The 16,750-nt window shown below is 37.5% G+C and overlaps 1 long non-coding RNA gene across 2 annotated transcripts in view; it reads left to right on the top strand.

Moving 5' to 3' along the window:
* Positions 1–16,750, top strand: part of LOC149074859 (uncharacterized) — a 215,894-nt gene that overhangs the window by 117,362 nt on the left and 81,782 nt on the right. Inside the window, exon 1 of one of the 2 annotated variants that reach the window (XR_016194300.1) lies at positions 5,656–6,022. The exons of the other annotated variant lie outside the window; for it this stretch is intronic. This is a non-coding gene — a long non-coding RNA (uncharacterized LOC149074859). Of the gene's footprint in view, positions 1–5,655; positions 6,023–16,750 lie in introns of those variants that run through there. 2 annotated transcript variants of the gene reach the window in all.

The following is a 16,750-nucleotide window of genomic DNA, read 5'->3' as shown; positions in this document are numbered from 1 at the left end:
GTGTGTCATAAAAAAAATCTAAATTTTCATCTGAAGTTTCCTCCGACTTCCAATTAGAAAGCTGTTGCCCTGTATCTCCCGAGGCCAGCAGAAAAACTCCATGTTTCTAAGTGCAATATTCTCTAATATATTTGAATTCAAAGATCGGAGAAAGTTGGAAACAAACAACTTAAATGAGGGAAAGAAGAATTATTGCTAGTTTTTGTTGTGGTTCTTTTTCCCCAACTTTTCTCCACTTTTTGAATTGACATTTCTCAGTGAATATTGCCGTTGAAAGCTTGGGATATTTTTTTTTGTTGGGCTCAGGAAAGATAGGACAACAACTTTCTAATTGGAAGTTAGAGGACAGGTGGGGACGGTGACGTATCAAAATTCAGATTTTTTTTCTTATTTTAACTCTCAAAAATGGTACAAGGATGATTTTTGAAATTACGCCTTCTTAAATTGGAATCGTACCTCTACGACGGACGGCTGATGTGATAGAGGCCGCATCACCATCACTTACAGGACACCCTGTATAGTATTAATTATGAGTTTTCCTTTCGAGATACGTGATTTATTATTGGGTTGCTAGATTTTGGTTATACTTAAAATCCAGGGCATCTTTTTTCAGCCATCTCGTTGGGTAATTCGCCTGTTGTGGTGTATGTGTCTCTGTGCTTGTGTATTTATATTTATTTATTCAATATTGCTTGGCCTAGGCCTATGCAAGGGGATGCGGAAGTTATGTGTGACGAAAATGACGATTGATGATCAGGAAAATTCTGAAATCGTAGTACAATCCACAATATTTGGTTGCAGGTTGTTCCAGTCGATATTAGTTCTTGGGAAAAAAGCTAAATTTGTGACAATCTGAAGAAGCAAAGATGGGCTGTAATTTTTGGGACAGAGAAATGTGAGGGTTTAGTTAAAATGTTGGAAGTGTCGATTTTAAAAAAAGCCCATCGAGGATTTTGAAAAGAAAAGTTAAACGAGAGAAGAGAAATATACAAATAAATCTACATAAACAGGCAGAATTATGATAAACAGAACTTGATAACATGATGTAGAAATTCATAGGAAAATGATTCAAAAATGCAGCTAATAAAAAATAAAAGAAAATAGTGACTTTACGAATTAAAAAAAAAAGCAATATCAAGGAAGTAAAAAAAGAAAAGGCAAAATCACCAAATTAAAACACGCGATACAATTACATTGGGTGAACAATAATAACGGTCTGTTTAGATTTTCCAATTCAACAATTACATGTCATAAGTTTTAAAAACTCTCTTATACTTGAATTAAACATATCGGGTTTCATAGAACATTCATTATATTCATTAAACATCTCAGAAATGCGAGACCGTCGCATAATATTTGTTCGAGGTACAAGCAGGCGAAAAATCCGCAGAACAGGCCTATTTCCACCTGGCACATATAAATTGGAGAAGATCTCAGTCATAAAATCACTAAGGTCTTTGATAATCGGAACTCGTCCGATTTCGACTCCATTAATAATGTAGTCAAATTCGTGCGATGACAATTTCCTGGAACAGCTGACGCGGTGTCATATACAAAGGTTCAACTGGAGGAAACTGCCATTACACCAATCGTGTGTGGAGATACCTTCCAGACTTTCCTCTCCGGCTCATGACAAATTTTCGTGTCATTAGCATACATAAAACACTTGGAAGCACTAAAGCACCGAGAAAGGTCATCCACGGATATTGCGAAGATCCAAGGCCCTAGATTCGAACCCTGTGGAATACCTTATGCACGTCATACTTCGCAACATGAGCAGATGGTCGTTTAAGGTCAGGTTCTGAAATCCAGGATTTTATCAAAGATTCAAGATTTGCTGTATCGACCATTTCTAGAATTAGTTAAGTTTGTTCATAGCTGTAAACGTCAAAGAAGAGATAAGAGAATTTAAGCTTTACATATGGATAATGGTTGCGAACTCATCAACTCCAGGCCAATAGCCTTTTCATGGATCGTTCGTCAAACATAGAATTTTATAGCTTCATCTCGGCTCTGTTAGCTTCTCTGTAGGTATGGGCCATGGTGTCAATTTTTCCGGGTGTGCTTTATGGAACACTAGGCCGAAAAATCGTGTTTTCCATTATGCAGGAATGCTATGTTGGCCAGCTCCCATCAGGATTTTTCATCCCCCTATTACTATGGTTAACCTTTTTCGACTCGCGGTGCCCTTTTTAGTCTCTAATTTCTATGGCGAAGTAACGTAGACCTCTTTTTTAGTTTATTATCAAATTTAATGATTTATTTTATGGTCCTGGAGCGATCACGGAGCTCCTTGGAAGTGCACATGAAGCCCTAAGGCTCCGCGGAGCACAAGTTCAGAACCGCGAAGAACAAGTTTAGTAAATTTAGAGTGTTATAAGAAAAAAATGTAAGATTCATCTCGGGCCTCTGGGCTTCACCCCTATCAGCCTTTCCCATATAACGCTGAGCAAACATGCATCACTGCTAACAACAGCCACGGTGATTCTTCCAATAATCTGTATATAAAATTCCGGGTCATCATTTTCATGTGAACAATGTTCGTTTCTATGTTTTTAATTTCTCATCAAGAATTTTTTCGTGCAGTTTTGAACAACCCTGTATATTGAAGTCATAATGAGGCCATATGTTGTTATATTACAATAATATTACGTTGCATCAGTCCGGAGTTGTGAGCGGTTCTATCTATATATCTATTGAAGTCCTACAGTTACAGCAAAATTCCAGAATTCACTAGACATTAAAAATACGATAAATAATCCACTAGTAAAAACAAAAAGGGGGAAAAACCCTGCAATCAGAAAACGGATAATTTATGCGTCGTTTTGGGTGTAAAAACGCAATATTTTATTCCAAAAGTGGCTTTTTTACGCCTTTTCGTGTATTTTTCGGGGATTTTTTTTGTTCTTAAACACATGAGGACCCTGTTTTCTTTGATGGCTTCTCTCTGTTTTTTTATGGCTTCACTTCCTCTCAATCTTGTTTGGTGACATGGGTAACACCGGTAGCGCAGGTGACAGTCTGAGGTCAAAGCCATTATAACCAAAAAAATGGTGATTTTGCCCAAGGCGAATAAGTACGCGCATAGTTGTTTTATTATTATTATTATGTATTTATTACTCACACTAACGAATTTTTGTGTCCCAACAGAACTGTTAGACACTAATTTTTATCGATGGCTCAACCATTTCTGAAATTTGTTGTCATTATCGTTGTGAGAAGACGGTGCTTTTATGTAGTTTCTCTTGAAGTCTAAAACCTCAGTTTATCGATGAAAATACGTTAACCCTAATTTTTAGTGGAAAAAAAAGAATGCTAAATGAGGAATATAATGATGAAAAGGATCATGAGATAGCAATGGATATCAAATTGAATATTAAAAAAAACAGTCGTGGTATTGCATACCGTACTTATTGAAAAAATGTTGGTAAATTCTATAAAACCCGATGAATTATTCAAATAAAGTGTGATTCTCAAGAAAGTCACCAAGGCTCCCTGAATCTAACGTTCTCTCGTAGGCACCAAAATTCCATGGACCTTTTATTCTCTTGCAAGTCACCGGGACTTTCCGAATCCATTGGTTCTCTTTGAAGACGTCAAAACTCTCTGTATCTCCCGTCCCCCATTCTCTCATAAACCACTGAGCTTCCCGAATCTCCACATTCTCTCATAAACCACTAAGCTTCCCGAATCTCCACATTCTTTCATAAACCGCTAAGCTTCCCGAATCTCCCCATTCTCTCATAAACCACTAAGCTTCCCGAATCTCCACATTCTTTCATAAACCGCTAAGTTTCCCGAATCTCCCCATTCTCTCATAAACCACATAAACCACTAAGCTTCCCGAATCTCCCCATTCTCTCATAAACCACATAAACCACTAAGCTTCCCGAATCTCCCCATTCTCTCATAAGCCTTCTAATTCATTCAACTCTCTCGTAATTGCTATCAAAACTCCCCGAATCACCTTCTTTCGTAACATGCCAATGTTTTGCGAATCCACTCGTTCTCTCCTAAGCATGAATCTTCTCATTCTCTCGCAAGTCACTAGGGCTTCCCGAATCCACTGGGTTCCCTTGGAAGACACCAAAACTATCTTTACTCCCTTCCCTGGTCTCTCATAGATCACCAAAGTTTATTTAATATTTCCCTCCTTTCCGTTCTTTCGTAAGCCCAAAAGATTCTTGAATCGCCAAATTCTTTCTCGCAAGGCACAAAACATTCCTATATATCTCAACTCCTTTCCTCTCCATTTTTTCGTAAGACATAAAAAAAAAAACTCCCTTAAATATCACCCCCCTCCGTTCTTTAATAAATCACGATGGTTTCCCGAATCTCCCCATTCTCTCCTAAGCCACCAAAAACTGTCTGTATCCTCCTACTCTTTGGCCAGTCTGGGGCTTCCCGAATACCCTCGTTCTCTTGGAATACACCAAAAACTCTCCCCCATATATCCCCCATTTTCGCATAAATCACAAAAGTTCGCTAAACCCCCCTACCTCTCGTAACACTCCACTCGGGATATCAGACTACTCTGTTACCAAACTTATATCTCCCCCCCCCCGTTCTTTCCTACGCCGCTGAAATCTGGGACCCCTACATCTCCAGTAATATAGACAAACTCCAATCAATCCAAAATAAATCCACACGATTTGCTCACGACTGCTGGTCATCTTTCGTTTCCGTGTCCGAACTTAAAAACGAACTTCATCTCCTCCCTCTCTCTACTCTTCGTCTCATTTCTCGATTAACATTGTTATGTAAAATTTTCCCATGGTCAATTCAACATATAGATACTTCTGGTATATCTCAGCCAAACCATCCTACATCTCTAGAAGACTCGACCATTCCCTTAAAATGAAACCACCTAACTGCTTCAAATACAGTTTCTTTCCTCATACCATTGGCGAATGGAACAAACTCCCAAGCTCTATTGCTGAATCCCCCACTATCACCAGTTTTTTTGTCCAATATCAAACAATATCTTTGTCATTTTCAATCGCATCCTCTTGTATAGGCCCCAGGGCCCAACAATATCATATAAATAAATAAATAAACTGAACATATAAATTCCCAATCAATGTCACGCAGCCAGAAACAACCACCAAATTCAAATATCAAATCAATTTTTCCCCCAATAAAATATTTCCATGAATATTCCCCACCATAAAATAAATAATAATAAATTCTTTTTTTTTATGTTATTTTTCTTCTCTTCTAACAAAAAAAAAAAAAGCAACAAGTCGTTACGGAAGCAGCCATATAACCAGTTTCCAACACACACACACACACTCACTCACTCACTTACTTACCATATCTTTACATCTCAGACATTATACATTTCTGATTCAAATCCCGATGCTTCCTCATTATTTAGGCATGCATTTCGTTAGCGTATGGAATAATAATAATATATTTATGTTAAAAAAAAATAAAATAAAATGCGGCATAGAAGTTCTAGCTGTAAAATAATAATAAAAAAGTGCAGGGGGGGGGGGAATAGGGAGACCCCACCCACCTAGAGATATCTATGGTAAAAGAATAGGAAGTCATATATTAATGGGGTAGTGTAAGGGTACATTAACGCTACTGGTTAAGATGGGAATGCGCGGGAGAGTGAGAGGAGAGTGAGAGAAATTCCATGGCCTGGCCTTTTTTACGTTTCCTGTAGAGCGTCGTTATGGTTAATTCAATAGAAAGCAGCAGCTTCTCTGATTACCGTTCAAAAAATCTACACAAGTCTTCTTCTCTCTTATGAAAAATGCATGCAAGCCAGTTCGCGCGGCTCTCTCTCTCTCTCTCTTCCCTCTCTCTCTCTCTATTTTTTTTATTTATTTATTATTATTTCAACCTCGGGACTTGGTAGACAGTTTTTTACCGCCCTGCAATACATTTGCATCTTCATTTCGTTGTTGAGAACTTGCTATCCATAGACAGTTTGGCATTTATACGTCCAAGAAAAGAGGGTAAAGACTGAAGGAAAACACCCGTCCGTGAGTGAGATTTCTCTCTCTACACCCCAGTAAGTAACGTTATTTATTTGGTTTTTTTTAAGGGTGAAAATTATTGTTATTCCCTTGAAATTTTGTTACGTCTGATTGTCCTGAAACATAATGGATAGGAATTTAGTAAAAGGAGCTATGTGTGTGTGTGTGTGTGTTTGTGTTGGCTTTCCTCTCTGGCTTTTATAAGTGCGTATCTTGCATTTTCTGGAGGCTATATTTAGCTTTGGTATTGCCTTGTGTTTAAGATGTAGAGAGAGTGAAAGAGAGAGATATATACGTAGATATATGCTGTGTAATTATGTTTTCGGCGAATGGCAACGGGTCAGCCAGTGTATATCTAAGCATGATGAGTGAGAGAAAGAGAGAGAGAGAGCAATCAAGAAAAACCTGTGAAGTTGCTACGTGCTTGCTGTGAAAGCAAGGTTACGGAGATGGAAAAATAATAATAATGATGGAATTTTTCTTTTCTCAGGATTATGTGCGAATAATTTCTTGAATTATATTGGAATTTAAGAATTTTAAATAATTTCTTGTAAATTCAGGATCCGAAAAAATTATTCTAAAATTGGTTTTCGCGGTAGAATGTTATCATTGTGAAAATTCTTGAGTAGAGAAAACTTCGTAATGATTATTGGAGTGGAATTAAAGTAAAAAACTCGGTTATAATGACCTCGGTTGCGATGATACCTCGGATATAACGTCAGTAATTGGCGGTCCGGACTGGTTGCAATAGAGAACGATGCTGATGAACCTTGCTTATATAACGTCAAAGAAAAAGCAACCACCTCGGATATAACGACAAAATTTATACAAATACAAATACAAATACAACGCCACAACAGGCAAATTGCCCAACGAGGTGGCTGACTTAAGAACATCATGGATCCCCGAGCCCCTACCTACTACTGCTACACCACACATGCACCCCCCCGCGGAACCCCCCCCCCCCCACCGACGAATCGGTACATGCGGTAATGTGCGTGTACGTGTAGTGCAACCTGACGTAAAGTTTGTTTCTGTGTAATGCTTGTTATGTGTAGTGCTGCCATCTGCCCCCAGTTTTACTAACTATGAGTGAAGTGTTATGGTTGAATGATTTACCGTTGTAGGACTGTTGCTCTCTGTGGCGAGACTTTTTAACGGGGAGATCGGCTCGCATTTGCGCCTTGAAGTTGGGAACCACAGAAAACCAACTTCAGCCGACCACCACTGTGGGGTTCGAACCCGGATCCTCGCATCACGAGTCCGGCACTATAACCACTCGACCACCACAGCGGCAAGAATCTTTTGCTTCCGTTTCAATGGCGTTTTCCCCCAAGGAATTCCTAAGGTTAGAGAGAGAATCACATCAGAGAATGTTCTAGCTATACCGAACGTTAAATAACAGATTCATTGCATTGCACTTTTTACATTCCATCTTGCTCATTGACATTGCCCTTATACAAAAAATTTCCGTATTTCGCCGTTTCCTGACTTTTTCTTTTTCAATGTCCCGTTTTCTCAACGAAGGTTGCTTTATTTCCTAATCTTTACTAGAATAAGGGATGAAAGTAATTTGCATAATTTGTAAATTGTGTTATAACGAATAGGACTATAAATGTTCATCTCACATATTCCCCCCCCCCCCATAAAATACATTTCAACAGACTTGCTGTAGCACTGTGTATTTCTCTCGCCAGGGGTTATTTATAATCAATATTTGGCAATTTCGGTGACATTTGGCCACATGTTTTGGCCAAAATCGGTGTTGCCCGTTTTAATTATCCCAGTTTACTGTATTTTTCTCAAGCGAATACGATCACCCAAATCATAAGGAAATTAAAACAGTATTTCATTGCCTCTGATTATATTTTTCGTCACCTCAGTTATACGTAGTATCAAAATTTCATAGAATCTTAGATGTCGCGCGCGTTACAATCAAATTTGTATATTGTTGTATTATTGGGGGGGGGGGGGGGCGACACGGAAACATATTTTATGATAAGAAATATGTGATATGTTAATTCAGAGGGCATTTATGGTTTTGCCGCCTGCGGGCTACGCGAATTTTACCGCCCTCTTCTCCCATTATAGTCTAATTTTCTTGACTACTCTTTCACTGAATTCCCACCCTGTGCTATAACCCGTTGGCCTTCCCCCTCCTCTTCTTCCAAGTACACAGGTGTCTCCAAGGCCCTCTTTTGGTCACTCTCTTGCTCATACACTCTCTAAATCACTCTTTTGGTTACTCACATACTTGCACAATCTTTTGGTTACTCACATGCTTGCACACTCTTTTGGTTACTCACATGCTTGCACACTGTTTTGGTTACTCCCATGCTTGAACAATCTTCTGGTTACTCACATGCTTGCACACTGTTTTCGTTACTCACATGCTTGAACAATCTTCTGGTTACTCACATGCTTGAACAATCTTCTAGTTACTCACATGCTTGAACAATCTTCTGGTTACTCACATGCTTGAACAATCTTCTGGTTACTCACATGCTTGAACAATCTTCTGGTTACTCACATGCTTGCACACTCTTTTGGTTACTCACATGCTTGCACACTGTTTTGGTTACTAACATATATGATTATATCATGTATGTGAGTTATATGTGTGTGTGTTATATTATATCATATTTACTCTCAATGTGATTTTGTCTCTAAGTCACTCTTTATGTTGCTCACATGGTTTCACACTCTTTAGGTCACTTCCTTGAAAACTCTCGAGGTCATTGTTTGGTCATCCCCTTGATTACTCTTTAGGCCATTCTTTTAGCCCCTCACTGGCAAGTTTCCCCGTTTTGCAAGTGACTACCCATGCTTGCACACGCTCTAGATCACTCTTTTGATTGCTCACTACACAGACATGGTTCTATTCTTTTGATCATTAACACGTTTACACATGCTCTAGGGTCTAGGACATTCTTTTGATCATTCGCATTCTTTCCACACGCTCTAGTTCACTGTTTTGGTCATACACAAGCTTTCACGCTCTCTAGGTTACTCGTTTGGTCAATTACAAGCTTTCACGCTCTCTAGGTTACTCGTTTGGTCAATTACAAGCTTTTACACTCTTTAGATCGCTCTTTTGGTCATTGACATGCTTGCACATGCTCTAGGACACTCACTCCCCAGAGTGAGGGACACCTGGTCCCTCACTCTGTAGATCACTGTTTTGGTTATTCACACGTTTGCACACGATCTAAGTCAATCTTTTGCTCACTCACGTGCTTGCAAACTGTCTAGGTCACTCTGACCTAGTACCTAGCTGTCTGGGCAGATGTGGATATATTACGGGTTATACAAATTTTGCTGCCCTTCTTCCATTCTACTAATTTTCTTGACCACTCATTCCTCAAATGTGCCGCCCTTCCGAACTTACCCACCACCGTATATATTAGTTATAACATTGTCGTATAAACACATTTTTGTTGAGAATTACGTGGTTTTTCAAGTTGTTTTCTTCTCTGTAGGCGTAAAGTTATTGGAAATATTGGGGAGAGGGTAGCTCAGAATTATTGGGGGGGGGGGGTGTTAAGCACTCAATTTTTTTCTAAATATATATATTTTTTATACATATTAATACGAACATTTAAGGATTTTAATTGCTGGTTGTTTTTCGCGGATTTCAACTTCAACAACATGCAACTTTTCACAAATCAAAACTAATCCATATGTCACTCAAGGGATCTCTAAATGCGCCACGGATCACTTAAGCGTTCTGGAACTGTATCGCTGGTCAATTAAATGATCTGTGAATGTGCCACGGGCCTAATTGAGTGATCTGAAAATGCATGCTACGGGCCCCTTAAGGGGAAAGTTGGTGCATGCAAATTTTCCAAAAAACACATTTTCCAATTTTTAAATACCATGGAATTTTCTGCGTGTGTGTTGAAGTTCTTGCTCTACCTTTACTAGAAATATTTTTAAAATATTTCAATATAAACCATGGGCGGAGATACAATTCCCCCCCCCCCCCATCAGCGTCAAAGGTGAAGTTGACTAATCTAATGTATATATGCATATATGAATTGACATCATCATCATCGTCGTGCCCCCCCCCCCAGAAATAATGACCGTGCTCCCCCTCCCCCCAGACTTCCAAGTCTATCTCCGCCTATGATATAAACTGCTGGCAAGCATTACACATGTTAATGTTTTTCTCTCTCGCTAAAATGCTCTTTTTCTCAAAACTAAGTTTTTTGTTAAATAAGGAATAATTTTTCAAACATTACTCATTCAAATGTCTTGAGTCTCTCTCAACACTATGGCGTTGCATACTTTAACACGAGCTTTTAAGATTTTAATGGAGGGCTATTTTTTTTAATTGAATTTTAACTTTAACAACACATGCAACTTTTCCAAAAATTACCAAAAGTTATCCATATTTTGTGCCATAAAAATTTTTAAAATAATTTTAATAAAAAAATCCTCGTGTTGAAGTACATAACACCATAGTGTTTCGAGACACACAAAGTTTCAAGACATTTGAACGAGTGCTGTTCGAAAAAAATGTTCTTTATCCAAGGAAAAACTTAGTTATAGGAAAAGAGAGCATTTTAGTGGAAAATATTAGTACATATAATGCCTGCCAGCAATTTATATTAAAATATTTACTAGTACTACATATTTCTAGCAGAACAAAAACTTGAACGCAGTTTAGACACCGGAAATTTTATGGTATTTAAAAACTAAAAAATTCAAAAATGTGTTTTTTTTTGGAAAATTTACGCACACCAACCACCTCAAGCAAAAAAGGCAAAAAGTGAATCATTAGAGTCACTTATAAATAGACTATAATGAAACTTACAGAATAATTTGTTGCAAAAATCGTGAAAAAATACGGAATAATCAGGAAAATAAAAGTGAATCAGGATAAATAAAGAGAAAAAATCGTATGATAAACGTGTAAATAACGGATACGAAATTCCAGTACAAAATTAGTTTAATAACTTTTCCACTAAAATACAATGATTTTAGGTAAAATATATAGATCAATAAAACAATGTCATGCAGGTATTGTGACATTGCGAATCAAAAAAATTACATTTCCACATGTCTTGCGGGTCTTCTCTACTTGTGCGCTTCGATCATTGTTAACTATAACTGAACAATAGAAGAAATATGTATGTAAAATATGTAAATTATGGACTTCTGGAAGCATAACTGATAAAAACTGGGATTTAAATCAAATGAAAACACCTTTAACTCTTCATGTACTAACTGTACTTTACAGTACCAGGCTAGATAATTTGTTACGTACTAACTAGTTGTATGAAAGTAGTATTTGTCTTTAATTAGAATAAAAATGACCTACCAGATAATTTACATGGGATAATTATTTATTATTATCATTCTATTTATATTTATTATCATTCTATTTATATTTATTATCATTTTATTTATATTTATTATCATTCTATTTATATTTATTATCATTCTATTTATATTTATTATCATTTTCTTCATTTTATTATCATTTTATGTAAAAGTGCAGTCATTCGTAACCAACGAGTTTGTCACCACATCATGGTCATTTTATAAACAGGCAAGGGATATATATGCTTGAGATATGTTTCCATATATCTTGCCAAGACTCAAAATCAGCAGACATGTCCAATCGGAGTTGAATCCGCTCACCAGTCAGCGTGTTGATGTAATAATTAGAATTTATTAACATGTTTATAATTTACATACATTTATACATTTTTATGTCTATCAAAATGTTTTTTTGGTTCTCAAACTTCTGTTTCCTGCGGTTCTCTTGCCAAATTCATGGTTCATATACGGCTTTACAGTATAGTTTAGTAGATATTTTCACTTATGAAAGAACCACTTCAAAGCATAAATTGGCACACAAATCTATATCTCCAGATCGTCACGCTTGCCCCTCTCCCCACCCCAGGAGCCGCGACGCACATTTTGCGAAACACTGGTCTACTATAGTGCTGTTGTGGTTGGTTGGTAAGATACAGAGTCAGAGATGGTATGAGTTCAGGGTTACTCAGTCCCACTCACAGGAAAACTACAGACTAGTTTTTGCCACCTTGTTGGGCATTTTGCCTGTTGTCGCGTTGTATTTGTATATGACAATCAACCTGAACTTGGATTTATATGCTATCATATACAGTATCTACTCTCTGAGGTGGGTCATGATATAGCACATAAAATGGCAATGAAATGTCAATATACAAGAAACTTGACAAATGACATTGAATCAGTTTTTCAGTAGTTTTTGAACAAAAGGTAAACGCATTCAAGATTTAATTTATATCATCCTTAGGTAATATAGGGTTTTTTTTCACCCTCTGTTTTTTGGTTGCATTCAAAATTTCACCCTTGAAGAGAACGCTTTTCCGCACAAACTAAAAGGAGCAGAAAAAAAAAATGAGGTGATGCGATTTCTGATCACTTTGGTGAAAATGATAAAACGTCTTTGTCTATATTAGAGATGGCCGACCCGCGGCACACGTGCCACAAATGACTCGCCATTTTATAACAAATGGCATGCGAACGTTTTTCAAAAAATAAATAGATTCTATATATTAAATGTTTCAATAAAAGGAATTCTTCTAAACTTTTAAGCAATCCATTCCCCCAAACTTTATTTTAAGCAAAATAATAATTATGTGATGACTTTCTATTCAATGCGTTTCTGTTCGGTTTTTCATCTTTGGGCATAGTCACTGGACCTCCCGTGTGTACGAGATTCAGGATCGTCCGCATGAGGGGGGGGGGGGGAAAGGGGAGCATGCATATTGTGCAATGCAATTACGTTATATAGCTATGAATTCTTGGGGGGGGGGGCTAAGCCCTCTTACAATGTTTATTGGGAATGAGAAGCCCAAGCATCCGCAGTTTTCAGGTTCCAGTGTCTGTACCCCACGTGAAGATAATGAGCAACGTATGATGAACTTCTACCGACATACATATGTACATATACAATCTGCATTGCGGTAGTCGAATTTATAACTCAAAAATAAAAACAAGTTAGAACTCAAAAGAGACAAACTGAACTTCTTTTGTTTTGAAAATGACAGGACAGCCGTGTTCCGTAAAAACAGGATGTATATGATATCTTTGTGTAAAAATCCGCAGAGTGGCACGTTCATCGAAAATATCTTGATATTGGCAAGGCTTGGAAATAGGTTGGCCACCCCTGGTCTATATCAGCGGTTCTCAACCGGAGCCCTTGGGGCTCCTTGTGCACTATCCAGGGGCTCCGCGGCCGCTCTAGGAAAATAAAAAAAACCATTAAAATTTAAAAAAATAATTAAAAATATTTTTAAATAGTAAAAATAAATCAGTAACTTTAATGAATAATTAAAAATGGGCCTACGGGGCTCCGCAATAGAATTTTTTTACTAAAAAGGGCTCCGCGAGTCATAAAAGGTTGAAAACCGCTGGTTTATATCATTCCGGTTGACCAAAGTTAAATGCATACTGAAAAATTTCTCTCTTTTCTTGTGCATTTCAACGAAACATTATCATATAATGGATATTGATCCATGCGGTTTTTTCTCCGATTAGTTTGACGAAATGCTTTTAGGAATGTTTATTTTTAGAATCCCTGCAAGTTTTGAGCGGGAATTTTGTTTCAATTTTACATATTCTCATGCAAGACATCGTCGTTTTCTACAATATATCATTACGCCGATACCCACCTTCTAAATTAAATTTTGAATTTACATTTCCTGATTTTGAAACTTCGTAAATACGTCGAACTGTTTGTTCATGTAAAAACATCATGTTTACAGATATTATGAATATTTCAACCGGCACCCAAATTTAAGAAAAAAAAAAGTACAACATCAAGTGCCTGGAATTATACGTTTGATCAACCATATCGATCATGTGAAAAATATTCAGAAACTACACCGTTAAAATGATGAAACTAGACATCATTCCTTCTCTGTGTGCCATGAACTGTTTATATTTTATTCATATTTAAAAGACACAGAGCTCACGTACGCTTACCACTAACCAAAAGCGCTGGGAACGCGCTAGGAAATGAACCATTTACCTTTCAACAACGTTCTCTTTAATTTATTAGTAGCATAGAAATTATTTTTAGATGAGAATTATTGCACTTATTATTATTTTTAGATTTAAAAATTATTGCGCTTCTCACTCAATACGTAATATTATTTTTATTTTATTTTAGACAGGGTTATCGTTATCCAATGGCCAATTCTTAAACCAGTGTTTCTAAAATTATGCGCCGCGGCTCCTCTGGGGCGTCGTGGCGAACTAGAGATATTGATTTGTGTACCAATTTATGCTTTGAAGTGGTTCATTTATGTATGAAAATATCTACCAAACTATTCCGGGGAGAATTAGACTCACCATGGTAAGGGAGCCGCGAATGACAAAAGTTTTTGACAACCACTGTCTTAAACCGTTTGTCTTAACGATAATCTTCAATTAAGACCAGCTATTTCGATTGTTGTTGCATATCATTCTGAAAAGCCGTTCAAGCTAAAATTAAAATTTTTGTACTGAATCTCTCATGAGTTAAATTAGTGAAAACAAATTTTTATGTGTGTGAACTGACATGCGCAACAACAAAAAACAAATCTTTTACGATCAAAAAATAGGACTGATTCGATTAATCGACTAATCGCAGTTAAAAATTTAAGTTTAATTAATCGACTCGATCAATCCGATTAAAATTTCTATTTATATTTGAGTCAATATTAGTATCAAATTTCTCGACCAGTCGAACAATGTAAACTGATGTCAGTTTCAAATTGAGTTTGATTGGAGTTTTAGAAGACAAGACCAAAATTAGACGCGGTAGCCCAGGTCGATAAGATACTCGCCTGAAGAACCAAAAGGATGTTCAGAGGTGTCGCGAGTTTGATACCCGGTTCGTCCTTGTGAGAAAACTTTCCTGACACAGGAGTGCAACAAAAATTGCTCCCGCAGGGTGTCCCCCCATCGAGGGGTTAGCGCACCAACGTCTCGATGAGTATAAAAAACAAGCCTGCCGGTTCGGAATCGGCAATAAATTGTATGTCCCGGTCTAAAATTAACCCACATGTGCAGAAAATGACCGCGGTGCGACAGAAATGTGTGATCAAGACCAAAATTTATTGTCTCCACTATGAACAATAGTTTTTCGTATTATTGGAAGCATCAGCTCCTCTGCCCAAACATATCATTTAGGAGCAGTTTTTAGGAAAACAAGCAACAGTATGATAAAAGTAGTTTTTATACAAATACAAATACAACGCCACAACAGGCAAATTGCCCAACGAGGTGGCTGACTTAAGAACATCATGGATCCCCGAGCCCCTACCTACTACTGCTACACCACACATGCATCCCCCCCTCGTGGAACCCCCCAACGAATCGGTACATGCGGGAATGTGCGTGTACGTGTAGTGCAACCTGATGTAAAGTTTGTTTCTGTGTAATGCTTGTTATGTGTAGTGCTGTCATCTGCCCCCAGTTTTACTAACTATGAGTGAAGTGTTATGGTTGAATGATTTATCGTTGTAGGACTGTTGCTCTCTGTGGCGAGACTTTTTAACGGGGAGATCGGCTCGCATTTGCGCCTTGAAGTTGGGAACCACAGAAAACCAACTTCAGCCGACCACCACTGTGGGGTTCGAACCCGGATCCTCGCATCACGAGTCCGGCACTATAACCACTCGACCACCACAGCGGCTCGAAACTCAGCCAGAGAGTAACCTAAAATTATCGATTAAAAAAAATGACAAGATCAAAATGAAGAAATTACAGGTTTTGACAAAATTATGTTCAGCGTATTAAATTTCTTCAAGCTGGCAGCCTTAATTCCTTAATTATTCCTATATTTGTTTACATCTCAATGCATTTATATTTGGTAAACATCCATCAAGCATAGCTCATTGATTGGGTAATATCAGATATGTTAAAAATACCCCGATGTCTTCACTTTATTGCTGATCCTAGTCGAGAACAATAGAAACAACCCCAAATCGCAAGACGCACTCCAAGAAGCATGTTGAGATACATGCTTCTATAATAATAATATTATTATTATTATCATTATTATTATATTATTTCGGATAGGAGTGTATAATAATCATTCTTATCATGCCGAAGGAAAGAAAACTAAAAATGACTGGACATGAGGATTTTTATTATTTAAAAACAACCAAAATGGCGGAACCGTGTTTGAATTCTACGATACTTTCAAATAACGACGATCACGTTCCAAGAAATGAAAAATTCTTTTACATTTATATACCTATTTTTTTCCCCCTATATATTACATTTATTTCTTTTACGAGCTTTTCCATGATTTTGCAAGAGAGGGAGGTTCTGCCATTCACTCATAGACATACATTTATGAAGAAACAGGACACAAGAGAGAGAGAGAGAAAAGTGGGGAGCTACTCTATTTGTGCTGAAATGCACTGCACATTGTCATGCAAAACAGTAATTCCTGACCCCCTTAAGCCACACCTAAATGTGTGCCGTGAATTTTAATGGCACCAGGGGAAACAAAAAACAAAAAAAACAAGATATCGGGAGTAAAATATACTCACACATGTTTCATCGTAGGAGAAAAAGAGAGAAATGAGAAGGGGGTACACACACACACACACACACACACAACACACAAAAAATGAGGTTCGTAATTTACTATTTCGCTACCAACCTGAGAGCTCGGCCATACTTTTGGGTACTTGCACGCTATATGAAACATCGATGGGGGGTGCCATACCCCTCCCCCCCTCGCCTCCATCCTTGTAAATCTATGTAGT

Source organism: Pholcus phalangioides, unplaced genomic scaffold, assembly GCF_987345545.1.
Source record: "Pholcus phalangioides strain wild (caught in Gottingen) unplaced genomic scaffold, Ppha-v1.0 ptg000016l_1, whole genome shotgun sequence".
NCBI classification, from domain to species: Eukaryota; Metazoa; Arthropoda; class Arachnida; order Araneae; family Pholcidae; genus Pholcus; species Pholcus phalangioides.
The sequence above is the reverse complement of the archived record's forward strand: the minus strand, read 5'-3'. Positions and strand labels throughout refer to the sequence as shown.